Source organism: Triticum urartu, chromosome 1, assembly GCF_003073215.2.
Source record: "Triticum urartu cultivar G1812 chromosome 1, Tu2.1, whole genome shotgun sequence".
NCBI lineage: Eukaryota > Viridiplantae > Streptophyta > Magnoliopsida > Poales > Poaceae > Triticum > Triticum urartu.
The window spans coordinates 152,536,742-152,551,689 of record NC_053022.1 but is presented as its reverse complement, the minus strand read 5'-3'; positions in this window follow the sequence as shown (position 1 = coordinate 152,551,689).

Genomic DNA, 14,948 nt, shown 5'->3' with positions numbered 1-14,948 from the left:
TCACTCTGTCTAAGCTTTGAGAGTTTTGACTACAACGGTTTCCGATCACCACCTGCTGGTGGGTAAGAACTGGTACGAATTTGAGATTCGCTTGACTGATTTGTGACACACCAACACCACCACCACTTCCTAGTAGTCTGCAGGATCATATTCTTGTGTGTTTCTATTGCTGCTAACCATGGCAGGATCACAAGCTGATGAGACTAATTGGGAGAACATGATGAACAAACAGCTACATGATAAATTTCAGCAAATGATGAGTGGACAGGTGCAAGATGTGCTAATCATATTTGAAGATGCCATGGAGAAGATAGATGGCATTGAGAAGACGTTCGAAACAAAGCTCGATAACAAGTTTAATGAATTGCTCTCGCGTCTTCCACAACCACCGCCGGCTGCACCTCTCGCACCTCTACAACAACAACAATGTCGCCTTACAAATCAAGTGGGACGAGCACTGCATGTTCCCCATGAGCCTGGAATTTTTTTTGGTGCCGCTGCTACTGCTGTTGATGATTATATAGCTTCTGCTTCTACTGCAGAGGTGGAGGACTATTACGAGGATGAGGTTGATCAAAATCAAAACTACGTGCAACCACCAGCACCACCACCAGCAGGTCGACCACAGGCATATAATCGCAATGGTAGGGCTGCTGCACCACCTCCGGTACGAGATCATGACCATCTTCCTAAATTAAAATTGAATATTCCACCATTCGAGGGTAGATATGTTCCCGGTATATATCTTACTTGGGAGTTAGAAACTGAACAACGTTTTACATGTTTACAATATCCCAAGGAAAGACGTGTCGCCGCTGTTGTTTGTGCTTTCACTAGTTTTGCATGTGTTCGTGGTCTGAACATTGTAGATTATATCCTATTCCAACTACTTGGGTTGCTTTGAAAACTGCTATGCGTACTCGTTGGGTTCCACCATATTATCAACGTGAATTGCTTCAAAAATTGCAGCGTTTAAGACAAGGAATTTTTTTTTGTAGAAGAATATTATCAGGAATACAAACTGGCATGATTAGATATGATATTGTTGAGGAGAATGATGAGGACATCAACACCATTATTACACCCACAGCCCCTGCGGCTATACATACTGGACCAATTACTAGAGCTCGTGCATGCCAACTAAATTATCAGGTACTTTCGTTTCTTGGTAATGATTCTAATGTTCATGGGAATATGATGCTGCCTAAATTGGATACATTTATTTCGCTTACAAATGAAGGGCATGGCATGGATAAGAGGGATGAACATTGGAGCAATACGAAGCATAGAGATGATGGCATGCGCAAGGGGATCAAGAACGGAGTTACAAGTGATGTTTTCAGGACTTTGAAGCCACCAGAAGGAGTGCATCAAGCCTTGGACGAAATATACAAGATGCCACTTCATAAATTTCGTCCTGAGGCTATTCTAGGTGTTGTGTCACCTTATTATTGGGCCAGGCCCATGTATTTTCGAAATACTTAAGTATATGTTACATATAAACTGGCTGGAGATAAGGGTAGAAAACATGTTGTGTTTGCACCTGGAGATCTTGTTTGGTTACATTTGCGTAAGGATAGATTTCCTAATTTGCACAAATCAAAACTAATGTCATGTGCTGATGGTCCTTTTAAGGTGTTAGAGAAAACTTGAGCTGCCAGCAGATTTTGGGGTTAGTCCCACTTTTAACATTGCAGATTTGAAGCCTTATTCGGGTGAGGAAGATGAGCTTCCGTCGAGGACGACTTCATTTCAAGAAGGGGAAGATGATGAGGACATCAATACCATTGTTACACCCACAGCCCCTGTTGCTATACATACTGGACCAATTACTAGAGCTCACGCACGCCAATTAAATTATCAGGTACTTTCATTTCTTGGTAATGATTCTAATGTTCATGAGAATATGATGCTGCCAAAATTGGATACATTTGTTTTGCTTACAAATGAAGGGCCTGGCATGGATAAGAGGGATGAACACTGGAGCAAGACCAAGCATGGAGATGATGGCATGCGCAAGGGGATCAAGAACGGAGTTACAAGTGATGATTTCAGGACTTTGAAGCCACCATAAGGAGTGCATCAAGCCTTGTACAAAATATACAGGATGCCACTTCATAAATTTTGTCCAGAGGCTATTCTAGGTGCCGCGTCACCTTATTATTGGGCCAGGCCCATGTATTTTCGAAATACTTAAGTATATGATGTTTTTAGAGTCCGTATGTGTGGGGAAATAAGAGTTAGGTTGGTTTCGGACCCCTCCTCCAAGGGCCACGAAATCCCCCCTCTTCCTCCATATATACAGCCCTTAGGGCGTCGTTTAGAATTTGGGTTTTGTTTAGATTAAAAGTTCGCCATAGCTGCAACTTCGCGTACTTCGTTTGTGTCCGACGACCAGACCAAGACGTCACAGAACCCCACCTTCGTTAAAAAAGCTTTCCTCTTTTATTCACAATACCTAGATTGCAATCTCAGTTTCTTGCTTGTTCTTCATTTGCTCGCGGGAAATAGACCCTCGTGGTCCAGTTGATCGTGCTCCGGCGTGGTCAATAACCCTCGGAAGTTGGTTTAGCGATTGCTAAGGCGCGACGTCTTCGGACGTTCGTAGTCGGATCGTCAAAGTCGACTCCCACAGAAAACAATATCTATCTCATCGAAACATCAGGACACCTTCGCTTCTATCAAGTGGTATCAGATTTCCAGGTTGGTCTGTGAGATTTTATGGTTTTTTGTAGTTTTAGATCGAGTCTGTGCTTCATACCTACAGTCCACGAAAAAGCCAAAAAAATTAGGGTTAGTTCATCATATCCGAACCAATCTGAGCCTTTGCATAATATTTTTAGGGTTTTGCATTGTTGAATTTGCGGTTGCATCGTCGTGTCTAGTTGCTGGTCTTAGTGTCTAGTCCTTTAGAGTTTTGAGTTATGTTGATAAGTTGTCACGCCGCCGCCACACCATTGTCATCACCGCTACCATATACCACCATCGTCATCACCGCCGCCATATATCACCATCGTCATCACCGCTGCCATATACCACCATTGTCATCACCGCTGTCACATACCACCATCGTCATCACCGCTGCCATATACCACCATCGTCATCACCACTGCCTTTACCACATATCCACCGCCATCACGCCAATCCGAGTCCACCTCCACCATAGATTCGCCACCAGTCCGTGCGCCACCGCCCATCATATACCATAATCACCAGTCCGAGTTCCACCAGATTCATCTCCACCACTAGTCCTAGTCCGAATCCAGTATTTGTTCCTTTATTTTCGAGTTCCAGATCACGTGATACTTCAAGTCGTGACCAAGTCGGACTCCCCAACTTCCGTGCTACCCGCAGTAGAAAAACAGTTCCAAACTAAAAAAACTAAGTCTGGAAAATTCTGGCTAGGCAGTTTTTAGACCATTTGTAGACATTTTTGAAAAAAAATTGTTGCGGAGCAAAAAAAGACAAAAAAGTGAAAAAAGAGAGTTTTTTCAGAGTGTGCTCCTCCCTTGTTTTCATGCAGCGCTGTGATTTTGTTAGTGTTCTAGGCTCGCGTCTCTAGCACGGTCTAGCCTAGGACCAACACAGTACTAGGACCAACACAGTACCATTGTTGAGCGTTTATTCAACTTTGCATCTCTGACTTGATTATTACTGACCCTTTTTGCTACCATATTATAAGCCTTCCCAGCTCCACATACATCTACGTCGTGCGTTTGACTCTCCCTGGTAACCGCTCTATCCAAGCTTTGAGAGTTTTGACCATGAAGGTTGCCGATCACCGCCTGCTGCTGGGTAAGAACTGGTAAGAATTTGAGATTTGCTTGACGGATTTGTGACACCCACCACCACCTCTTGTTATTAGTCTATAGGATCATATTCTTGTGTGTTTCTATTGCTGCTAACCATGGTAGGATCACAAGCCGACAAGACTGACTGGGAGAACATGACGAATAAGGAGTTGCATGATAAATTTCAGCAAATGATGAGTGGACAGGTGCAAGATGTGCTAAACAGATTTGAAGAGGCCATGGAGAAGATTGATGGCATGGAGAAGACGTTCGAAACAAAGCTCGATAACAAGTTTAATGAATTGCTTGCGCGTCTTCCGCCACCACCACTGGCTGCACCTAACGCACCTCTACAAAAACAACGACGACTACCTCCACATCGTGAAACAGCCCTCCGCCGAGCGAGCCGTGTTCCTCTTGCACCTGGCCAAACTGTTGGTGCTGCTGTTGATACTTCTGTGGCACCTGCTGCTGATACGGAGGAGGATGATTATGCGGGAGATTACGAGGATGAGGTTGATCAAAATCAGAACTACGTGCAACCACCAGCACCACAACCACCAGGTCGTCCACATGCAAATAATGGCAATGGTGGGCTCCCCCTCAGGTATGAGATCATGACCATCTCCCTAAAAAGGAAAATATTGAGCGTATGAATGCTAAATATAAACTTGCTGGAGATAAGGGTAGAAAACATGTTTGTGTTTGCACCTGGAGATCTTGTTTGGTTACATTTGCATAAGGATACATTTCCTAATTTGCGCAAATCAAAACTAATGCCACGTGTTGATGGTCCTTTTAAGGTGTTAGAGAAAATAAATGATAATTCATATAAACTTGAGCTGCCTGCAAATTTTGGGGTTAGTCCCACCTTTAACATTGCAGATTTGAAGCCTTATTCAGGTGAGGAAGATGAGCTTCCGTCGAGGACGACTTCATTTCAAGAAGGGGAGGATGATGAGGACATCAATACCATTGTTACACCCACAACACCTGTTGCTATACATACTGGACCAATTACTAGAGCTCGCGCACACCAATTAAATTATCAGGTACTTTCGTTTCTTGGTAATGATTCTAATGTTCATGAGAATATGATGCTGCCGAAATTGGATACATTTGTTTTGCTTACAAATGAAGGGCCTGGCATGGATAAGAGGGATGAACACTGGAGCAAGACCAAGCATGGAGATGATGGCATGCGCAAGGGGATCAAGAACGGAGTTACAAGTTATGATTTCAGGACATTGAAGCCACCATAAGGAGTGCATCAAGCCTTGGACGAAATATACAAGATGCCACTTCATAAATTTCATCCAGAGGCTATTCTAGGTGATGCGTCACCTTATTATTGGGCCGGGCCCATGTACTTTCGAAATACTTAAGTATATGCTGTTTTTAGAGTCCGTATGTGTGGGGAAATAAGAGTTAGGGTTGGTTTCGGACCCCTCCTCCAAGGGCCACGAAATCCCCCCCCTCTTCCTCCATATATACAGCCCTTAGGGTGTCGTTTAGAATTTGGGTTTTGTTTAGATTAAAAGTTTGCCATACGTGCAACTTCACGTACTTCGTTTGTGTCCAACGACCAAACCAAGACGTCACAGAAGCCCACCTTCATTAATAAAGCTTTCCTCTTTTATTAGCAATATCTAGATTGCAATCTCAGTTTCTTGCTTGTTCTATGTTTACTCACAGTAAATAGACCCTCGTAGTCAGGTTGATCATGCTCCGGCGTGGTCAATAACCCTCGGAAGTTGGTTTAGCGATTGCTAAGGCGCGACGTCTGCACACGTTCGTAGTCGGATCATCAAAGTCGACTCCCATAGAAAATGCTATCTATCTCATCAAAACATCGGGACACCTTCGCCTCCATCAGAGAAGAAGCTATGCTTGCACGTTTTATGGGTGGATTAAATAGAGAGATTCAGACCATTCTAGAGTATAAGGAGTATAATAATATCACTCGTTTATTCCATCTTGCTTGTAAAGCTGAACGTGAAGTGCAGGATCGATGGGCATTGGTGCGAACTAACTTTTCTACAGGTCGACCTTCATCATGGACACTGCATGCATCCTCTACTTCCACACATTCTATTGCACTAACACCTCCATCATCCGCCAACTCTAACCTTGATACAAGAAAGCAGGCACAACCAACACTATCTGCCAAGAGCACACCTTCTAGGCCTGCACAGAGCTCTTCTTCATCCATGGCATCAACAGGGCAAACACATGATATTATTTGTCGACGTTGCAAGGGTGGAGGTCATTATGCGAGAGAATGCCCATCTAAGCGTGTGATGATTGTTACTGAGGATGGTGGGTATGAGTCCGCTAGTGACTATGATGAGGAGACTTTGGCTCTTATTACACGTGACGAACACGGTGGAGACGATTCTGATCATGAGACGCAATACATGGCTCCTGAAGATGCTGACAGGTATGAATGTTTAGTTGCACAACGTGTTTTGAGTGTGCAGGTTACACAAGCTGAGCAAAATCAGAGGCATAATTTGTTCCATACAAAGGGAGTTGTGAAGGAACGTTCTGTTCGCGTGATCATAGATGGAGGGAGTTGCAACAACTTGGCTAGCATCGAGATGTGGAGAAGCTATCTCTCACCATAAGACCACATCCACATCCTTACTACATCCAATGGTTCAACAACAGCGACAAGGTTAAGGTAACATGTACTGCTCGTGTGCATTTTAGTATCTCTACATATGCTGATTATGTTGATTGTGATGTGGTACCCATGCAAGCATATTCCTTATTACTTGGTAGACCATGGCAATTTTATAAAAAATTTGTACACCATGGTAGAAACAATCAGTATACTCTTTTTCATAAGGATAAACATATTACTTTGCTTCCTATGACTCCTGATTCCATTTTGAAAGATGATATTAATCGAGCTAGTAAAGAAAAACATGAGCAAAATAAGAGTGAAAAACAGATAGTGGCAAAAGAATTTGAGCAACAAATGAAACCTAATAATAAACCATCTAGTGTTGCTTCTGAAATTAAATTGAAAATTGGATGTTTACTTGCCACCAAATCTGATATTGATGATCTAGATTGCAGCAAATATGTTTGCTACGCTTTTGTGTGCAAAGAGGTATTATTTTCATTCAAGGACATGCCTTCCTCTTTGCCTCCTGCTGTCACTAACATTTTGCAGGAGTTTGCTGACGTCTTTCCACAAGACGTGCCACCGGGATTACCACCTATTCGAGGGATTGAGCATCAGATTGACTTAATTCCTGGTGCATCACTACCCAACCGTGCACCATACCGTACCAATCTAGATGAGACGAAGGAGATTATGCGTCAAGTCCAGGAGCTGCTCGACAAAGGTTATATACGCGAATCCCTTAGTCCTTATGTTGTTCCTATTATTCTAGTGCCAAAAAAGGATGGTACATCACGTATGTGTGTTGATTGTAGAGGAATTAATAATATTACTATTCGTTATCGTCATCCTATTCCTAGGCTAGATGATATGCTTGATGAATTGAGTGGCTCTACAATATTTTCCAAAGTTGATTTGCATGGTGGATACCATCAAATTCGTATGAAATTAGGGGATGAATGGAAAACAACATTTAAAACTGAGGTTGGATTATATGAGTGGTTAGTCATGCCTTTTGGGTTAAATAATGCACCTAGTACTTTCATGAGATTAATGAACAAAGTTTTACGTGCTTTTATTGGACGATTTGTGGTAGTCTATTTTGATGATATACTGATTTATAGCAGATCTTTGGAGGAACATTTGGAACATTTACGTGCTGTTTTTATTGCTTTACGTGATGCACGTTTGTTTGGTAACCTTGGGAAGTGCACCTTTTGCACTAATCGAGTATCTTTTCTTCGCTATGTTGTTACTCCACGGGGAATTGAAGTTGGCAAAGCCAAGATTGAAGCTATTGAGAGTTGGCCTCAGCCCAAAACGGTCACACAAGTGAGGAGTTTTTTTGGACTCGCTGGTTTCTATAGGCATTTTGTGAGAGATTTTAGCACCATTGTTGCACCTCTCAATGAGCTTACAAAGAAGGATGTGCCTTTTGTTTGGAGTACCACACAGGAAGAAGCCTTCACGGTATTAAAAGATAAGTTGACACATGCTCCTTTACTCCAACTTCCTGATTTTAATAAGACTTTTGAGCTTGAATGTGATGCTAGTGGAATTGGATTAGGAGGTGTGTTATTACAAGATGGCAAACTTGTTGCATACTTTTCTGATCATGAATCTTTGAAACATATTAAAAGTCAAGCAAAACTGAATCGTAGACATGCTAAATGGGTTGAATTCATTGAGACATTCCCTTATGTCATTAAACACAAGAAGGGTAAAGAAAATGTTATTTCTGAGGCATTGTCTCGTTGTTATACTATTCTTTCACAACTTGACTTTAAAATATTTGGTTTGGAGACCATCTGTCGCGGGATATCCACGGCCACCTATGGGACCAAGAGGCCCCTTGCTGGTTTGGAAGGGGGACGTCGTGTTGCACAAAGAGTAGACGAGCGCACGACAGCGTGACAGCGAACACACAAACAATTTACTGAGCTTTAGGCCGCCATGAACTGTAAAACCCTATTCCAGCTTTGGTGGATTGATGGTGGAATGGAGGTGGTGAAGCGTAGTACACTTGCCCGGCATGGGTCGCCCAAGGGCAGCAACGACTACACACGTATGGGGGTGTGGGTTCATCATCTTTTCCAACCCTTTCTATGGTTGCCATGGGCCTCCTTTTATAGATTAAAGGGGTCTCCACAATTGCAAAGTAGTCATTATGTATTGATATGGTAGCAAACAGTGCTATCATACATAACTGTGTGGGCTGACAGAGCGCATTAAATGCACCGCTTAGTGTCACGTCACTGGTTCCCGGCAAGGCTTGATGGGCTGTTTTGCCAGCTCCGCGCTCGTTCTCTTGACATGTCGCAGGACGGGTGTCACCGGTGGGTTCCTTCAGTAGGAAATGGCTGCCATGTGTCAAATGGTTGCCACTTAATCATCTTGCGGCTCGACACCGCACTGATGGACGACGTGGGTCACGCTGGAGTGGTTGGTGAGGCGGTTTTGCTTCCGCGAGCCCCGGCAGGGCCCTGTCGGGGTGTCTTGGTCGTCTGCTTCTAGGGGTGGCCTTGCTCCTTGCCGGGCTCATCTGTCCGGTGAGGGAGGCCCTTCTCTTGGCGATATCTTGCTTCTCTGTCTTGGCCTTAGTCTCTCTGAGCTACCTACTGGTTCTTTGAATCTCTTGGTTTCTTGTATCCTGGCTTAGGGTGGTGCTTCAATCTTGTTCCCGTGCCTTTGCATAGTCTGGGCAACAGACCCGGAGTTTGTTGTACCGACAGAAGCCCCCGGGCCTGCCCCAAATGTGCTGCTGAGCGTCGTTGGGGTAGGGCCTAATAAGTGCATAGGTAGGGTTGCTGAAGGGATCAGTCTCTTGAGGTCTTCATTGCTTCTTCATCAGCCTTGATTTCGGGCCAATTTTCGGTTTCCCCGCGCGTGGTGTAAAGCCAATAGTGGTGGGGCCGTTCCAGTGATGGCCCGTGAATGGCTTTAACGCACGGGGTAGAAACTGCCAATTACTCTTCCCACAGCGCGCCCTTATCCTTGGCCACATATGCTGCATGCATCGCGCGGGGTAGGTAACGGAGGCGCATGGCACGGGAGGGCATCATGGTGAGGGCCTGGCCGTCTTGAATTGGTGGTGGAGGAGGGTAGCCGCCTGTTGATGGAGCAGCTGCTCTTCCCGCCCAGACTGTAAAAGGAAGGGGCGGAGGAGGGTGGGGTCATCCATCTTTGCATTCCTCTTCTTCTTATCTTTTTCTTTTGCTGGCCATGTGATGAGGACATGACTACCTTGGATACGACCAAAAATATTTCATACATGTATATTTGTGAGGTGATTTCTAATGTAAACTATGCAATAATTTATTTATCTCATCCAGGACAAAAATACTTCACAAATACACGAAGTTGCAATGGCTAACTTTTAACTAAACAAATCACCAGGAAAAAGCTACTAGATGGATCTACTTATATAGGAGCAAGGAGTGGCGGCCAAGGAGGTGGGAGGACGTCCCATGGCAGCCTAAAACTAACCCTAGGTTGTACAAGGCTCATGGGCCCAAGTGAAGGTGATGCAACACCTTTGGGCTTGTAGTTTGACTCGGATTCTGCTGCAACGTCAGATTGTTTCGTCGATAACGCAACGCTCCGGACGAATTTGAAGGTGAATCCAATTGTGTTGGAAAGAGCACGAAATCTACTTTCAAACAAAAAAGAATCACCCAATTCGAAGTCTGTATGAAAAAGTTGTTAGCGTTTTGAGTCAGGTAGTCTGAATCTGAATCCAGAACGTGAGAGACTTGGACTCTATCTTCTCTTGGCCCAAAAGTGATGTGAGAGGACTTTTTGAACAGCACCTAAACTTATCTTTTTCCCTTATCTTCATATGTGGATTGTACAAATGTCCCATACACCTACAATTAGACATGACACAAAAGTTTGTGAAGTATTTTTGTCCTGGATGACATAAATAAATTATTGCATAGTTTGCATTAGAAATCACCTCACAAATATACATGTATGCAATATTTTTGGTCGTATCTAAGGTAGTCATGTCCTCATCACCATGTCGAAGAGAGGAGCCTGGGGCCAGCCCCCGGGTCCCTGCTTGGGGCGACTGTTGCCTCACGTTGGTGCTGACACTTAGGGAGTGAGCTTGGTCCTTGGCATGGCGGATCCCTTGGTTCCTTTGAGACTCGGCCGGGAGGCGGGGCTGGAGATCGTGGGTAGTCTGAGCATTGCCCCTCCTGGAGGTTTTGGGGATGATATCGACGAGAGGCGCGCCCCCTTCCCACCAAGGAGGGGAGCGGCGTGCCTCAAGCCCCCTGGCCATTCCAGCTGCCTACTGTTTCTCTGCTGGAAGCGTCGAACTGGAGTCTTGGCGCTTCCCGGGAGCAGCGGTGGTGAGGAGAAAGCGAGGGAAGACGGAGAAGGCGGGTGGCAGGGGGTCAGGTCAGAGTATGATGGCGTGGATGCCATCGCATCTGACCGGGGACCTACCGCCTTGTCTTTCCGCTCTTTCCCTCCCTCCCCGGCACTGTCATCACCAACCTCTTCGGGTGATAGCTAGGGAGGGATGTTCTCTTGGTGCCTTCTCCTTGCCTCCAACAGTCTTCCGGCTAAGCTTTGGTGGATGACTCCACTGGTGGCCAAGCCGGGGCTTCTCACTGGCTCTAGAGGTGGTGACCAGAGGGCGCCGCCCCATCCCCCGCACTCCTCCTTCGTAGCCTCGCCACTCCCGGTCCTGTCAGGCCGTGCCTAATGGGCCCTGACGGGACCGGGGTGGCCTCCTGCTTGGGTGCTCCTTTTCTCATCTTTTCCTCCTTCCACTTCAGTGCCTGAAGGAGGGAAAATGAAAAGAGGGGATCACGGGGTACTTATCTTTTTTTAATCTTAAATCTGTAGGCAATCACCAAATTTTAATTCAATAAATGTAATCCCTTGAGTCCATTTTTGTGTTTTGTAATGCTTGTACTTGTATTAGCATATGAATGAAAAAGATGAACCTTGCCGGTAACCCGTGCATGTTTATGTCCATGCAGAGGTGGAATGCCTCTTTATTGTAAATAAACGAGTTTTCCTCGACAGGCTATCCTGCCGGCACCCTCTTTGTCTGCTGGAGAACTACGTCTTCTGGGCAACAGACAGAGGGGCCAGCCCCCACCAACTTCTTTGTATCAAAGGCCACTGCGACCATCCTGACCAAAGCAACATTCGGGTCATGAATGGGAGCACCTAAATCTCAAAGGAGAAGTGAGGTTTTCTCACGCAAAGTTACAGCTTATAGAACACTAATGCACAAGAGGTAGAACTTATCTGTTTGGATTGCCGGGGATTGCAGTGCCGGGGCATCTTCTCAATTCCTTGACGAAGCCAAGTTCACGGCAGGAACCTACAACTCCATGTAAATGAGAATGAATGCAGGATGCGATCCTATCTATATGCATATGCGAATGCTCATGAAATGCTTATGCAATGATTTGGGTGTGCTCATGCATGCATGCAATCTTAGTTGGGGACCCCCCTACAATGCTTCTTTATTTTCTCTTGCACGGCGTCAGCACCCCGGCTTCGTACAAGGGGTTACATGCAGCTGAAGCAAGGCCTGTACAAAAGGGTGGCTACCAAGCAGGGCTCGACAGCCACACCTTACGGGTAGTACTTGCAGAGATGCTCAATATTCCATGAGTTTTGCAACTGAGTGCCATCCCAGTCTCCAGACAGACTGCGCCAGGTCTGGTAACTCGTACCACTCGGTAAGGACCTTCCCACTTCGGTGATAACTTGTGTGTAGCCTTGGCGGACTGAACGCGCCTAAGACAAGGTCACCGACCTCAAAACACCGGGCATGAACCCTGTGGCTATGATAGAGACGCAGGGCTTGCTGGTAGCGTGCAACACGCGTAGCAGCCTGGAGACAGTTCTCCTCGAGTAGCACAACGTCATCACGCCGGTGCTGATCTTGCACTACTTCATCGTAGGCAAGCACTCGAGGGGACCCGTAAATGAGTTCCGTGGGGATAACTACTTCTGCCCTGTATACCAGGGAGAAGGGAGTCTACCCGATAGCTCGGTTAGGTGTCGTTGTGAGGGACCAGAGAAATACTGGCAGCTCCTCGATCCACCGCCTGTCGTGCTTCTGCAGCGTATCAAAAGTCCTTGTTTTGAGTCCACGTAGCACTTCAGTGTTCACCCTCTTAGCTTGTCCATTGCTCCAGGGGTGTGGCACAGAGGCGAATGAGATCTTGCATCCGAGGGTACGAACATACTGCATGAAGGCGTGGCTCGTGAACTGGGTGTCATTGTCGGTGATGATCCTTGCCGGAACTCCAAAACGACACACCAATTCTTTGAAGAACTTGATAGCTGACTGAGCAACCACCTTTCTCATGGCAGTCACTTCTGGCCACTTTCTAAACTTGTCGATGGCAACGAACAAGAATTCAAAGCTCCCGATTGCCGGGGGAAGGGGCCGAGGATATCGAGCCCCCAGACCAAAAATTGCCATGAGAGAGTGGTAGTCTCAAGGGCTTGGGCAAGCAGGTGTGTTCTCTTGGAATGGAACTGGAAGGATTCACATGTCATGACGAGCTTGACCGCATCTTGGAGGGCCGTGGGCCAATAGAATCCTTGTCGGTGTGCTTTCCCAACTAATGCCCTTGATCTAATGTGGGAGTCGCGCATCCCTCTATGAGTCTCAGCCAACGGTCCCTTTCCATCCTCCCGGCAGACACACTTAAATTTCACACCATTGGGCCTCCTTCTTTATAGAGTGTCATCGACAAACTGATACATACTGGCCCTCCGGACTACTCTTTCAGCTTCATCTTGGTCACCGGGAGTTCTTCGGTCTGGAGGAAGTGGACGATGTGCCTTGCCCAAGTTGGAGCCTGGGGCTCAGCAACAAGGACTAGTGGCACCTCCTCTGCCGTGGGAGCACCAGCCTCGTTCGCGGGGTCCATGGGCCCGGCTAGAGGGGGTGGTCAAGCAGGCTGTGAGGAGTTGTTTCCAGCAGGGTCTCTACCGGGAGCGGATGACTCGACCAGGAGAGGCTTACCATAGTCCAACTTTTTCCTTTTTCGGGCCATTGTTGCTGGTGATACGGAGGGCTGAGAGAGACGGAGAACAAAAATTCCTGGTTCCACGGGAAGCTTCTGCGTAGCACACTTTGACAGGTGATCAGCTATGTTATTTTCCGCAATGGGTACGTGCTCTGTTTGCAACCCATCAAAGTGCTCCTCCAATCTCCTCACTTCCTTGACGTATGCTTCCATTAATGGACTTTGATAATACTTGTTGACTTGTCTCACCACAAGCTGCGAATCTCCTCGGATGATCAGCTTCTTAATTCCCAATTCTCCTGCAATTCTGAGCCCGGCAAGGATCCCTTCATACTCAGTTGTATTGTTGGTGGCTTCTTCCTGGGCAAAATGCATTTGGATGACGTACTTCAAGTGCTCCCCGAAGGGGGAAACAAGAAGCATGCCAGCCCCTGCACCTTGTAGGGAAAAAGCACCATCAAAATACATAATCCATTCTTGGGGTGATTCCTTGCCAGGGAGAGCCGTCTCTGTTATTTACTCATCAGGGGTTGGCATCCATTCTGCAATAAACTCTGCCAATGCCCTGCTCTGAATAGTTGATGTGCTCGCAAACTTCAAACCAAAGCTGGATAACTCCAAAGCCCACTCCACTATTCTGCCAGTAGCCTCAGGGTTTTGGAGTATCCTTTGCAACGGAAAACGAGCGATAATCATGATCTCATGGGCTTGGAAGTAGTGGCGCAGTTTCCTTGAGGCCATATGAGACCAAAGATCAACTTCTGCATGCCAGAGTACCTTGATCTAGCCCCCTGCAACAAGGAGCTAATGAATTACACTGGGCGCTACACCACTTTCTTCCTTGTCGCGTCCTTCGGGTTGCTCTTGTTGCCGTGCCCATTGCTGTCCTGATCCTTCTCTAACTCTGCTGCTTTCTGCTCACTGTCCGCTTCATCCACTTCTCGTTGCGCTACCAAGGCCGCACTGACCACTTGGCTGGTTGCCTCCAAGTATAGCAACAATGGTTCTTGGGGTTTGGGTGCAACCAAGGTGGGCACTAACGACAGGTAGGCCTTTAACTCCTGTTGAGATGTATCTGCTTCCGGGGTCCACTTCATTGGCCCTAACTTCTTCAAAATTTTAAAGAACGATAGGGCATGCTCGGTAGACTTGGAGATGAATCTGCTTAGCGCGGCAACGCATCCCGTCAAGCGCCTCACATCCTTAACTGTCCTTGGCGCTTGAATCTGCTCGATGGCTTTGATCTTGTCGGGGTTAGCTTCAATCCCCCGAAGGGACACGAAGAAAACTATTAGCTTGCCGGAGGGAACACCAAACACACACTTCTCCGGATTTAGCTTCAAATCGATCTTGTGCAGATTAGCAAATGTCTCCTCCAAATCCTAGATAAGGGTGGCCTTATCCTTGGTTTTGACCACGATATCATCCATATAGGCTTCTATGTTTCTGTGCAACTATGGCTCAAAACCAATCTGGACTGCCCTTGCAAAAGTGGATCCGACACTCTTCAAT